At 37.4% G+C, this 14,371-nt stretch overlaps 1 long non-coding RNA gene across 1 annotated transcript; it reads right to left on the reverse strand.

The window, feature by feature from the left end:
- Nucleotides 1-285: 285 nt before the first annotated feature.
- Nucleotides 286-14,043, reverse strand: LOC105470628 (uncharacterized). Its single transcript, XR_980640.3, has 2 exons — nt 13,847-14,043; nt 286-676 (listed from the first exon to the last, which is right to left on the reverse strand). It is a non-coding gene; the product is annotated as an uncharacterized lncRNA (long non-coding RNA).
- Nucleotides 14,044-14,371: the final 328 nt, after the last annotated feature.

Raw genomic sequence — 14,371 nt, forward strand, 5'->3', positions numbered from 1 at the left:
TTAATATATCTATTGTACATCATTATGACTACATTTAATAATATATTGTTTATTTAAAAATTACTGAAAGTAGGTTTCATGTGTTCTAATCACAAAAATATAAGTATGTGAGATAATGCATATGTTAAATAGCTTGATTTAGCCATTCCACAATGTATGCATATATCAAAATACAAATACATTTTGCATACCATAAATATATAAAATATTTACTTGTCACTTAAAATAAATTAATAAAAGATTAGGAAGAAAAAACACAGAATCACACCAAATAATACACAAAGATGGGAAGAAAATTATAAGATGTTTATGAAATAAAGGGCGACTAAATCAATGATGCTCAGAATATTTTGTCATTATCATCTGTTATCTTGTCATTATATTGTTTTGTCATTATTTTCCATTATCTTGTGTGATTGCTCTGGTCTTTAGGTTCTGAATGGTCTGGAGTGCTTCTGAATTATGTGGGAATACCATGATGCTTTTGTAGACTGATGTAGTCATATGTTTGGTTTCCACCAGTCCCCATCTGTGGTCTGACTTTCTGCAGCAACGTTTCTGCCAAATAGCAACATCATGATTAAGGACATGGCCTCTGGAGCCATCTGGCTGTGTGGCCTCCAGCTGCGTGACTTTAGGAAGGTTGTGTGGCTTCTATGTGCTCCGTTTGTCTCATCTGTAAAATGGGGACAATAAGGGTCGCTGTCTCATACGCTTTATGGAAATGAAATCATTCATATTTATAAGGAAACTAAAGACAGTGCTCAAGAAATACAACGCAAGCCCAACTTTCACAGGAACACTCCCATGGGCAAACCCCTGCTTTCTTGAAAGAGGACATCTTTCAGGCCAGAAATTTCTCTTTGGTACTCAACAGAAGGGTCTTTCCTTTTGTTTCTCCCCATTGGCCCTGGCTCTATCCTAAGAGGCCACAGATCAAATGTAGTTGGTCTTCCCTATGCCAACCCTTAATTCGTAAAAAGATCAAATGAATATGAAGCTAGTTACTTCTCTTGGAACTGTCTGGGTCACCTTCTGAAATTCCTTCAGTTCTTGTCTGTCTCCAAGTGCAGTGCCTGGATGGCACCCTTGTTTATAGGAGCAGAGCTGAGTGCAGCCTCCCACATCCTGCCCTTTGGAGTTCCTTAACGGATCCTTACAGGACTTTTCAGCAATATGTAGTTTTTGTTTTGGTTTTTGCACCTCAGTGGGATTTACATTTAACTTTTATCATCTGTCTCATTGGGTGTTCTCTTTCTTTAGATTTAGAAGGCCTGTGTGCAATTGGGACAAGGCAAATACTTTACCATCAAATAATTCAAAGATGTTTTCTCACACTCAACACTTGTGAGATGACTTATCACTTAAATCCTGAGAGTCATCATCAGATTTTCCCTTTGTCCTCTATTCCAATCTTAAATTTTACATACTGATAAAAAAATCCAAAGTATTATTTAAAATGGTTTAATTTGCTTAAGTTTATCATTCTTAACTTCTTTAATAATTACATGCTTATATATATTTATAATTATTTTATGTACATATGTATATATAATGTCTTATTTATATAAGTACATATAATAAAATATATTACTATGTGTGTTCACATATAAAATAATTACATATGTATAACTGATTACTGAAATAAAGTGCAAATTACATTATTTATGTTAAGGTATAGTTCAGCTTGTCTGTCATGAGCTTCTTGATGAAGAAGTAGATAGACACATCTCTCTCCGGTCCTGTCTTGCTAGAGTGTCATGGGTCCATTCCTCCTGTTCCATGTTACTGCTTCCATCCTCCTTAGGGTCCTCATTAATTCCTTCCTAATAGTCGTCAGCTCACATGCCCCCTCTTTCATGACTCTGTCCCCTGTGGTCCAGATGGAATTAATCTCTCTGGGCTTTGAATCTGATATTTTTTGTGCCTATTGTATTAGGTTTCTTCTTCTGCTTTGTTATAGTTATTGCCATCTGTTCCCCCAAGTTGGGTGGTAAGATTCTTGGAGGTGGGAACAATGTATCCTTGTTCTGTCGAGTCCCCACCTTGTCACCCCAGCACCTGGCACTATGCCTGCTCAGTGAAGGAAAAGTTGAAGAGCCCAGCCCCTCCTTTCAGGTGTCAGTGGAGTTTCATCAATAGGCCACCTGAGCCACTCAGAAGTCAACTGACCTGCACCTTGCAGAGTTCACAAGTAGCAGGGAATTAAAGGTTTATCATTTACCTTCTATTTGTACATCTTAGGATAATTTTCCAATATCAAGACTTTTTGACCTCCAGATGTCCTGGTTGCTGCCATACAGACCTACTGCTTGTGTACCTGGTAAAAAAGTGTTACGTGTCTTGGTGTTGAACTTCTCATCCACAATAATTCACTAAGACACAATGACACAATCACTCATGGACCCAATGCAAATGACAGCTCCTCAGGAACAGACTCACCAGTTGTAGCTGAAGGTACTGCGGACTTGGTGATTATTAACTGATGTTTGACATACTCGAAAAATAAGAAGCTCCCAATTTGTACTCCCTTCAACCACTGAGGCTGGGATTTCATTATTTCGGGCTGCTTCTCTGAAAGGCGATTTTTGGACCGTCACTCTAGTCACACGGATTTTCTCATTAGTAAACGATTGCCATCAGCCCTTCTCAGAGGACCCATTTCCGTGTCTGCTCTGCTCTTTTCTTTCTCCTGATGTCTTTGATCATGGCACGTGCCATCTGTACTGGGAGGTACAGACATTCTAATAGTTCAGACCACAGTGTGTGTGGCTGGGCGAGGGCCATGTAGACCCCAAGGGCCCAGCTGCGTGTGCAGCTATCTTCTCCATGATGAGCTTTCACAGATGAGTGGTGGATCTGGAAATTGCAGTAATGACTCATCTTGGTTAAGTCTGTTTTGGCTCCAGTCCTCTTTGCTTTGGTCCATGTTATCTGTAGCTTTAGAACTCCCACTAAAAGAGCAGAATTATCTAAATTTCCATTTGACATTTTCCTTTACAATTGTTTTGACATCTCCATTTAGAAATTTCTTTTCTTGTTAAAGCTAGATTGGAAAAGTGAATTTCTAGACAAGTCTTGCCTGTCTCAAAGCCTGAGGGTTGGTGCTCAACTTGTTTAATTGGAGAGCATCTAATCCAGTTACTGTCCATCAGGAAGGGCAACCCAATGCTTTCTGAGTCCCACAGGCCTCTTTCCCAGGCCGACTCTGGCTTCTGTCTTCTTTCCTCTGACTTTTGGGGAAGACCAGACAAGGCCAGCATGCCTGAGTTGCACTTGATTCTAAACTCACACCTCCCTGCATGGCTCTGGGAAAACTTCTGTTGTGTGGTGAGCACTGGTGGGCAGGCAGCTCAGAAACTTCCCGGCGTCTCCACATCATGAAGAAAATGAATCAACATGCTTCTGTTCTGGTTATAGACACTTTGGTTCCAGTTGCTAAATAGTCAACAGTATTGCCAGTTCTAATTTTCTTCCAGTGAATCCTAAGACTTGCCGATATCACCCAGGCACCCGGTTTACTCTCTCTATTGCATAGTTTGTAGTCTGTTTTGCTTGATTTTAATCCTCTGTTAAGATATAATTTCATTCTCCTAAAAAGCTAGATTTTTGTAAATACACACATTACCATAATAAATATTTAAATAGGGAAAGGAAGTTATGGGCTAGATTTGGGCTCACAGTAACAACATTATTTTTTTCCTAAAGAAATACAACAATAAAATGAATTTTTATTACTGCAAGTATATTTAGACAAAGCAAAGGTAAACACTTCCTTATTTCTTTTTACTCTTAACATGCTGAAGCTTCCACGTTTCCACTAGAAGCCGACCTTGCCACCAGCAAGCACAATATGCAGCTTTAACAATTTCAGAATCCTTAACATTCTTCAAGGGACCAAGCCTTTCAGAAGAAATGGCTGTGTGTTCTTGTGCCTCCAAAAGGTTTTTGTTGCTTGCCTGCTGATCTTTGTTTTTCAGGTAAGCTCTATAATAAATTGCACTCCTTAATTAATAATATTGCGAGTTCATGTAATACATGCAATTGCTTTATGTGCTTAATTTTCACAGGAATTGTGTGTGATAGGCACTCTGGTATTTTCCTCATTCTATAGATGAGGGAAGTTGGCATAACTGACTTGCCCAACATCAAGCAGCAGAGGCAAGGCCTGAGCCTCCAACCCTTTCCCCACCTTCCCCACATTAGGCCACATGATACTCAGACTTGTGCAGTAGGCTTGACTCCACTTATGTATCAGGATGTTGTATACCGTGAAGCGCGTGCAGTATCTATGCATGGCTGCGGATGTTGTGATGATCAGGTCTGAGAAACGTTTTGCTGAATTATAAACTGGCTTTAAAAGTTTTAAACACCTTTGCCATTTGTACTACTTATCACTGGAATGTATAAGTCAATTCCAATTGTTTTGAATCTTTTTTTTTACTTTTATTTTTCCTTTAATTAAAAATGTTTTTATTCTCATTGTGTGTAATCAAATAATTTACAAATATTTTACTATGGAAAATTTCAAACACATACAAAGCAAGCAGAATGGTGACATGGACCTTGACACACCATCTCCCAGCTTCAGTGATGATAAGCCTTCTGCCGTTCTTGTCCCCCCCATACCTCTGGTCACTGCCTGCCTCACTCCACTGTTATCGTTATTTACAGCTCTTTTTAAAGTGACACTTACGCACATTGAAATGCACACATTTTAACTGTACAGTTTTGACAGATTTATCCATCTGTGTCATCACCTGACACAATATTGAATATTTCGGTCTCTTCCCTCCCAGTGAATTCCTGCACAGTCACCACCCCCATCCCTGCCCAAGTCACCACCCTTTTGGCTTCCATCTTGGATTCGTTTTGCCTGTTCTAGAACTTGCCGTAAATGGTATCACATAGTGTGTGTGCTTTTGTGTCTTGCTTTACTCAGTAGTGTATCTGTGAGATTTATCCACATCGCAGGGATCAGTAGCCCATTTTTGTCTACTGTTGCTCAGTATTCTATACCACAGATTATCGATTCTGTCAGTGATAGACAATGGGTGTTTCCAGCTCTCATTCATTGTGAATAAAGTTGCCGTGAATACTCAAGCATCTTTCCATAAATTCCTTTCCCCAACACAATATTTATTTGGGTAATGTGCATATTTGTAACATTTATTTAAATAAATTTCTCATGGATAAACACTTAGGATATGTAAATGGTGAACTTTATCGGAAACTGCCACTTTTTCCAAAGTGGTTGTACCATTTTATATTTTGTGTAGAGACAGACAAGAGTTCACGTTGCTCCCTTTCCTTGCCAACATTTGGTTTATTAGTCTTATCCATTTTCACCATTCTAGCAGACGGCCATGATAACACATTGTGGTCATTGATTTGTACCTCCCTGGCAACTGATGACAAACACACTAGTTTGTGTGGTTATTGATCATTCATATTGCTTCTTTTGTGAAATGTCTGTTCCATCATTTTGCCTACATTTACATTTTGTTGGGTTGTTTGTCTTTCTATTATTGAGTTGCATGAGTCATTATGCATTTTGGATCTGAGTCCGATATACGTTTTGTCAAATACTTGGGGTTTGCCTAATTATTATAATGATGTCCTTTGATGAGCATCAGTTTTTAATTTAGATAAGTCTAATTTATCATTTTTAAATTTATGGCTATTTCCTTTTCTGTCTAATAAATTTTTGCCTGCTTCTAAGTTTCAACAATATTCTTTTATATTCCCTTCTAGAAGCTTTATAGATTTGGCTTCCACAAACAGGCCTATGATTCATCTTGAAATGATGTTTTTGGTATAGGTTTTAGTAGGGAGTAAAGATAATTTTATTCCCTTTCAGTATCAGTATCATTGTTGAATTTAATGTTCCTTTTGATGCCTATGTTAAAAATCACTTGATCATAGTAAGTGTTGGTCTATTTCTATTTTCTAGTCCCTTGATCTGTTTGTCTGCCCTGTAACAATTCTGCACTGTCTCAGTTACTATGGTTTACAGTCTTAAACTGAGTCTTAAACTCAGATAGTGAAGTCCTCAGCTTATTTTTCTTTTTCAACATCATTGTTTTGGCTTTTTTAGGCACTTTGCATTTTCATATAAATTTTAGAATCAGCTTGTCAATTTCTACAAGAAAGAATATGAGGCATGTGAATAGGATTGCATTGAATGTATAAATGAATTTGCAGAGAATACATGTCTTAATAATATAAAGCCTTCTAATCCAGGAGTCTGCAAACTCCTAGACCGCAGACCAGTACTAGTCCATGACCTGTTAGGAACCAGCCATACAGCAGAAGGTAAGCTGGGAGTGAGTGAGCAAAGCTTCATCTGTATCTACAGCCACTCCCCATTGCTTGTATTACCGCCTGAGCTCCACCTCCTGTCAGATCAGTGGCAGCATTAGATTCTCATAGAAGCGAACCCCTCTTGGGAACTGCACATGCGAGGGATCTAGGCTGCATGCTCCTTATGAGAATCTAATGCCCGATGATCTTTTACTGTCTCCCATCACCCCCAGGTGGGACCGTCTAGTTGCAGGAAAACAAGCTCTGGGCTCCCACTGATTCTACATTATGACAAGTTGTATAATTATTTCATTGTATATTACAATGTAATAATAATAGAAATAAAGTGCACAATAAACGTAATGCACTTGACTCATCCTCAAACCATACCCCTGACCCCAGTGGGTGGAAAAACTGTCTTCCACAAAACCAGTCCCAGGTGCCAAAAATGTTGGGGACCACTGTTCTAATCCATAAACCTAATGTATCTTTCTAATTATTGGAGTCTTTAAAAAATTTCTCACAGCAAAATTTTGTATTTTAACTATGGAGGTTCTTCATGCCTTTTGTTAAGTGGACTCCTAAATATGATATGTTTTTGAAGTTACTGTAAATGGAGTGGTATTTTTAAATTTCAGTGTCTCATTGTTACTGCTAAAATACAGAGATAGTAATTGCTTAAAAGAAAATCTTATGGAGGTATAACTGATATACAACAAACTGCATGTATTGTAATTAGAAGACTTTTGACATATGTATATGTGTGTCATACCTGTGAAACTGCCATCACATCATGACAATGAATGCACCCATCACTGGCAAACGTTCCATTGTTCTCCTTGGTGATCCTATCTTCCACCCCTTACACCCTCCAGCAACCACTGATCTGCTTTCTGTCACTACATATCAGTTTACATTTCCTAAAATTTTACATACATGGAATCATGTATGTGCACATATATTCTTTTTTTATTTTTATTTTTTGGTCTGGCCTCTCTCAAATAGCATAACTGTTTTGAAATTTATCCAAATCATTATGTGTAGAATAGTTTATTCCTTTAAGTGGCTGAGTAGTACCATGGTATGGATACACCACAGTTTATTTATCCATTCACCCGTTGCTAGACATTTGGACATTTGGATGTTTCCAGTGTTTGGTGATCACAAATAAAGCTGATATAAACATTTGTTCAAAAATATTTGTGTGGGCATACATTTCCATTCCTTTTGGGTAAACTTCTAAGAATGTCATGACTGGGTCATAGGATGTGTTTGCTTATCTTTTTAATAACTTGACAAACTTTTCTAGTGGTTGCACTATTGTACATTTCCACCAGCAGCACAGGAGAAGCCAGTTGTTCTGCAACTTGGCCAACATTGGATATGCACAGTCTTTTAGCCACTGTAACAGGTGTGTAACAGCAAGTCATTGCTATATTTAACTAATGCTGAGTGATAATAAGCATCTTTTAATGTGTTTAACTGCCACTCATATATCTTCTTTGGTGAAGTGTCTGTTAAAATCTTTTGCCCAATTTATAATCATCTGTCATCAGTATATAGAATAAAGCTGATTTTCTTTTATTGATTTTTGTATACCGAAACCTTGCTAAACAGAATTATTCGTTCTAGTATCCTTATTTAATTGGCATATTTTATGGGATTTCTTAAATAAAAGATTGTCATCTCTGAGTAAACACAGTTTTATTTCTTCCTTTCCAATCAGTATGCCTTTAATTTCTTTTTTTTTTCTTGATGTCAGTGGTTAGAAAATCCTATACAGCACTGAATAGAATTGACAAGAGTGAATATTCTTATGTCATTCCTGATCTTAGCAGGAAAATATTTAGTCTTTCAGCAGTAAGTACAATTATATTTAGGTATAACATAGATGTCCATCCTCAGATGAAGGAAGTTTCTTTTAACTCTTTGTTTGCTAAGAGATTTTAATAAATAATATATGTTGGATTTTGTTCCACATCCTTCAGATAATCATAATTTTGTTAGTCTGTTAGTATGGTAAATTACATTTGATTGCTTTCTAAATGTTAACCCAACCTCCCCTTTTTTTTGGATAAGCCCCATTAGGCCATACTGTATTACTCATTTATGTAGTGTTAGATTCAAATTGCTAAAATTTTATTAAATTTTTTTGCATCTTTACAAATGAGGGATATAGGTCCATAATTTACTCTGATTGTGATGCCTTTGTCTCATTTTCTTTTCAGGGAGTTTTACTAGCACACAATCCATCTCTTTGATTGGATGAGCTCTTTAGGATTTATCTTCCTCGTAATGTCAGTTTTGGTATAGGCAAAAAATTGTTTACGTCATTTCCTTATTATTCCTTTAATGTCTTAGGATTTTTTCATGTTGTTATTATATTTTTAGTATGAGTAAGGTGTTTTCTCTCCTTTTTTTTCCCCATGATAATCTTAATATGGTTTTTATCAATTTTATTAATGTCTTCAAAGAACCAATTTTTGAATTCTATTGTTTTTTGTTTCCCATGTTATTGATTTTTACTCTCACCTTTAGAATTTTCTTTTTTCAACTTACTTTAATGTTATGTTACTTGACTGTGTTTTAGCTTTTTCACATGGAAACATAGATTTCTGATCTTAGATTCCCCTTCTCCCTCTTTCTAGCATCAGTATTCAAAGCTATACATTCTCTTCTTGTGACTGCTTTGGCTATAAGCCACAAATTTATACATTATTTTTATCATTTAACTTGAAATGTTTTCCAATTTCCCCTTTGATATCTTGCACAAATTTTCACATATTTGGTGTATTAAAAAATATCTTCTTGTTCTATATTTCAAATGTATTGTGGTTAAAAAAAAGATGTAGGATTTTAATCTCTTCATATTTTTGAGACTTGTTTGTACTCCAGTATGTGGTACATTTTGAACATTTTCTATATGGTTGAAAACATTACAGAGCTATTGAATATACTGTTCTATAAATGTCAATCTGCAATTTATGAGACCTATTTACTTACTAGTGTTTTGTATGATTGTTCTATAGATCTCTGAGAGGAGATTGATTTACCTATTTCTCCTTTTTTGTCATTTTTTTTGTTTCATGTGTTTTTTAGTGCTGTCTTTGGAAGTGTACACATTTATAATTGCATTATCTTCACAATACAGTGACCTTTTATCATTATGAAATGTTCTTTTATATCTCTTGGTGATACTACTTTCCTTAAAGTCTATTTTGCCTTTTAAAAGTAACATACAGTAAAAGATATTTTGCCTGACCTAGTTAGTTCATCCTTTTAATGTTTACTGTTTGAAAATGTAAATATGGAATGTTTTTACGTTATTATTTTCAGCACTTTTATTCAGAATTATATTTTAATTTTACATTTTTGGAATGTGTTTTTACATTTTTATTTTCAAGTATTTATACCTTTATAATGCATCTATTTTAGACATAATACATTTGAGTGCTTCTCCCCACCCCACTCTGCCCCCAAGTCTCACAGTATCTACTTTTCAGTTGGGTTTTTAGGCCATTTACATTTAATGTAACTGTTGTGTGACTGGATTTAGGTCTGTCATTTTGCTATATTTTCTGTTTTCAGGAAAAGGTATGAGTAAATGTATTTTTGTTTACAAGTTTGGTGGTGGGAACATGACAGAGTATGGGTTTAGCTCCTGTATTCTCCACGAAGCATGTGGTAAGGTCATCATAGAAGGGAGAGGGTAAAGGGAACAAATGTAAGGAGATTGAAGAGAAAAGAGAAGGTATGAAATTTATTGGGATAAGTGAGAAAATTAGCCTTCTAGAAGACAAAGTAGGTTGTCTCATTGGTATATTGGTTGTCCATTCACTCATTTCTTTATCATGTATTAATTTTAAAAAAGTGTCTCCTTTGTGGACAAAAACAGGCACAGCTCCTGATTCCAGGAAGCCGCAAGACTGTTGTTGTTGACAGACATTGGTCAAATAATCTCAGTAATATGTGTATGATTATAAGCTAAAAAAAAAAAAAAAAAAGGTACTGGGAGACCATGGAAATCAGTAATTCTACAAGAATGTTTAACTGATGAACTTGACCTTGAGCAAGTGTAAGGAATAGTTTGTTAGAGCCAGAAGCCCTTGAGTTGAGATCTAAAGTCATTGTAGGTTACATTAGGCAATGTTTGGTGTTTAGACAGAGAAGGGAGTGTGAGATGTTCTGTGGTGTGAGAGACCATGGCAGGCTGAAGTTGCTCACTGTGCACTGTTGCAGCTGAAGCACAGAGAGCAAGGTGGGGATGGGAAAGGGTGAAAGAGGGGTGGTGACTCAGGGCCAGATGATGCTGGATCCTACCATCTGTGATGAAGATTCTACCTAACAGCAATGAATCTGAAATGAAGCCAGTTTGTTGTGTGATAGATTTCTCTTTAAATCATTGAAACTTTCTTTGATACAAGTTCAATAGGACTGATGAAATTGGGCTACAATAAATTATCAGAGCAGTCCACAAAATGAATCATTGCCAAATTTTCTTACAGTCAATTTTATTTCTATTTGAGGGGAAAATAGGTAATTAGAGAACCTCAGGCATTGCTTCCAGGTTTCAAAGTGGCTTCTATCCAGCCACAGGGAGGCTCGCAGCAGAAAACCAGATGTTCAAATAAAGACCTAAGTGGACAAATACGAACGATGTACATTACACAAATACGTTATGGAAATCTTTCATGGTGTTTAGAAAAAACATCAATGACTTGAAAGTATTTGTATAAATGCCTCCGTCCTTCCAGAAGCCCCAAAGGGAGGAGTTTAAATGCATTTGTTGGGCATATTTGTGAGTTTCTACCTACAGTGTTAGCTAGTACATGCGGAAAATTAGAATAATGAGATTATTTTCTCGGCAGACATTTGCTGAGTGCCTTCCAGGTGTAGCCATTGTACTGGGTACCTTGTACTTGGCAGTGGAGATGAATCTGACAAAAGGTGTGTGTGGGAAGATCAGATTTCATAAGAGGAAATAGTGATGCTGCTTAGAAAATGTGAGAGGTAGAAAGGAGTTTTAGGTAAACCACGGAGAATGGAAGCAAAGTGCGTCTTACGGGCTACAGGGATACTCCAGAGTCCTATTTCCTGTTTTGTTTTGTTTTTTTCCTTTTCACATTTAAACATTCTTTTAACAAAATGTATGTATTTATTTCAACAAACAGGAAAAATGGACTAGTTACAAATGGCAAGCACAATTTGTTATCTCTGGCTTTTAAATATTTTTTAATTTAACAAATATTCATCAAGCATGTATTATGGGTCACAGCATGATGCGTATTCCAGTTAACAGGAAGAAACAGGTCATGAGGATTTTAGGAAAAGATAAGAGAGTGCCCATGGTACTTGTTTTTGTGATTTTGATTCTCTTCAGAGAATAACTGAATGTACTTGGATGCATGATCCACTTATTTAGTCAAAGAGGCTCCCACAGAAACATCGATACTTCCTAGAGCCCATCCTGTTTGGCTTTCTCTGTTAAGAGTTAAAAAGTTGGAGAAGCAATACATGCCTGGGAAACTCTGCAGACAAATTCTTGGAATTGGCAATACACATTACTAAATTCTTTAATACAAAAAATAATGCTTCAAATTGTACTTTGGACACGATGTCCACTTTCTTGGCTCAATAAACAAACCCAAAATGTTTTTTAGCTTTCTGCTCTGGCACTCACAAAGTTTTGCCTAAAACCCTTGAGAATTTGCTGGAAAAGATTTATTTATGTGCATTCTGAAGAGCATGCCAAAATCCTGCTGCTTCATGTTTTTCAAGACTTTTCTAAATTAAAAAGTGAATGCGCGCGGGAGGGTAAAATGTTGGTTTAGTTATTGCGCACAGTAAATGTGTTTATTTCCAAGAAGAGATGAGTAACGGTGATGTGACAAGGGGAGTGCTCAGTCAAATGAATTCTGCCTGGACAGAGCTGAGGTTTATTTTACTCTTTACAAAGTCACTCTGTCTATTTAATGGAAAGTCATATGCACATAAAAGTCTATCAGTTTGGGGACTGCATTCTATTGATATTACACTAAGCTCTATTAGTTAACTAAAAACAGCCCAAACCACCCAACTCATCCACAGCCAGGGGCAGGGGGAGGGAATTGCAATGACAACAAAACAAAATGACTTATTAGTTAAAGAGGTTTCAGATATTTTGCAGCTCAACTGATAGGATCAAAAGAATAAATGTTTTTGCAGAAACATTTAAAAACATGTGAGAGGAGGGGCGCAGTGGATCACGCCTGTAATTCCAGCACTTTGGGAGGCCGAGGCAGGTGGATCACCTGAGGTCAGGAGTTCTAGACCAGCCTGGCCAACAGGGTGAAACCTCGTCTCTACTAAAAATACAAAAATTAGCCAGAGGTGGTGTTAGGCACCTATAATCCCAGCTACTTGGGAGGCTGAGGCAGGATAATCACTTGAACCCGGGAGGTGGAGGTTGCTGTGAGCCAAGATCATGCCATTGTACTCCAGCCTGGGTGACAATGTAAGACTCTGTCTCCAAAAAATAAAAATAAAAATAAATAAAAACACGTGAGAACCCTATGTGCTGTTTTCTTTAAAATAGCCTTGTTCATTTCAACAAAATGTTTTACACAGAGAATGTATACATCTTGACACATTACATTCACTGATTGAAATGCGACTTATGCTGTGATGCAGATGAGCAGTAAATATCCAAACTGCATTTGGATCGAGAAAATATTTTGTATAAATAGTTTTCTAAGGAACAAACAGAAAGAAAGAAAATAATAACTTTTGTTTAGTATTGCTGCGATGCCAGTGACAGATCCTTGGAAGCAAAGAACTGTTTTGTATCCACATATGCTTGTAGCAAAGTTAGAATCCCTCGTGCCCTCCCCAGAGCCTTGATCTGATGGCCCAACTGCTGTGACTGATAGTCCCTTTGGTAACACAATTTCCCCTGTGTTTATCTGATATAACCGCTCTCCTAATCATGGCACTTTATTTATTTATTTACATGTGGTTATGAATATATATCACATTGGTACGAAATGAGTGGAGGAAAAGTAAGTTTTCAAGTGTGGAGAAGCCAAAAATGGCTTATTTGTATTCAATCTTGATCCTGCTTTCATGGCAGGCAAATTTGAGCCCATGGGCTTCGGTGGGCTTCAGCTGGGGGACCAGGGTCAGAGGCAGTGACAAGCCTAGGATGTTTTTTTTTTGTTTGTTTTGTTTTGTTTTTTCTTTTTTTTAGTTATTGTATCAAATGCCATAATTTGTTTAAAAGCTTTTTACACACTGCAACGCAGATAACCATGCAGTATTAAGAACTGCAGCCTTGGTTGGTGGTAAAATTACTCTAAATACGTACAAAGTAGCCAAAAGTTTGAGAGCAAGTGAAAAATACTCTCTAAAATACCTTCTCCATCTCCTCTCCAAGGATAAAGACATCAGTACTTTTTTTTTCAGTAGATAGCAATAAAGTACACAGAGGGTTAAAGAGTCAGTAGACTATTGACACGAACAACACTTCGTATCCTGACTATCCGTAGTTAGCCCTCCCATTTCCTACCTTAGTCAGAGGAGATTCAGATCACGTGGAAGATGGCAGGTTGTAAAGGAAAGAATATTCCCTCGCCCAAACTACAGGTTACAGCCAGTAGAGCCCGGCGCCATCATGAGCTGCGCCACCATTGATGCAACCGCCACTGAGCATGCGCGGTGTCTGACCCAGTCCATCCACATCACTGCACCGGGCTCCTCCTCGCCACCTGCTGGGTAGAAAGTCCCAGGGCAGGATTCTGACCGCGCATGCCTGGTGGGAGCACCTCTTCCTGCAGGGCACCGGAGCTCATCTTCCCTAGTTCCTCAGTAAAAGCACAGCATTCTTTCCTTGGTTCTATTTTCTCAGAGTCTCCTGTCTCCTGGATGCTTTCTGTCAGTCCTGAGACATATTCTGTTTCCTCCCATTTAAAAGTCCCATCTCCCCAAACACACACATCTACCCATTAAAACAAAACAACACAATCTTCCCTGGACCCCACAACCTCTGCTGTCCTTTCTAATCTGTGCATCTCCAGCACCCAGACATCCCCGG

The sequence above is a fragment of the Macaca nemestrina genome, chromosome 9 (genome assembly GCF_043159975.1).
Source record: "Macaca nemestrina isolate mMacNem1 chromosome 9, mMacNem.hap1, whole genome shotgun sequence".
NCBI lineage: Eukaryota > Metazoa > Chordata > Mammalia > Primates > Cercopithecidae > Macaca > Macaca nemestrina.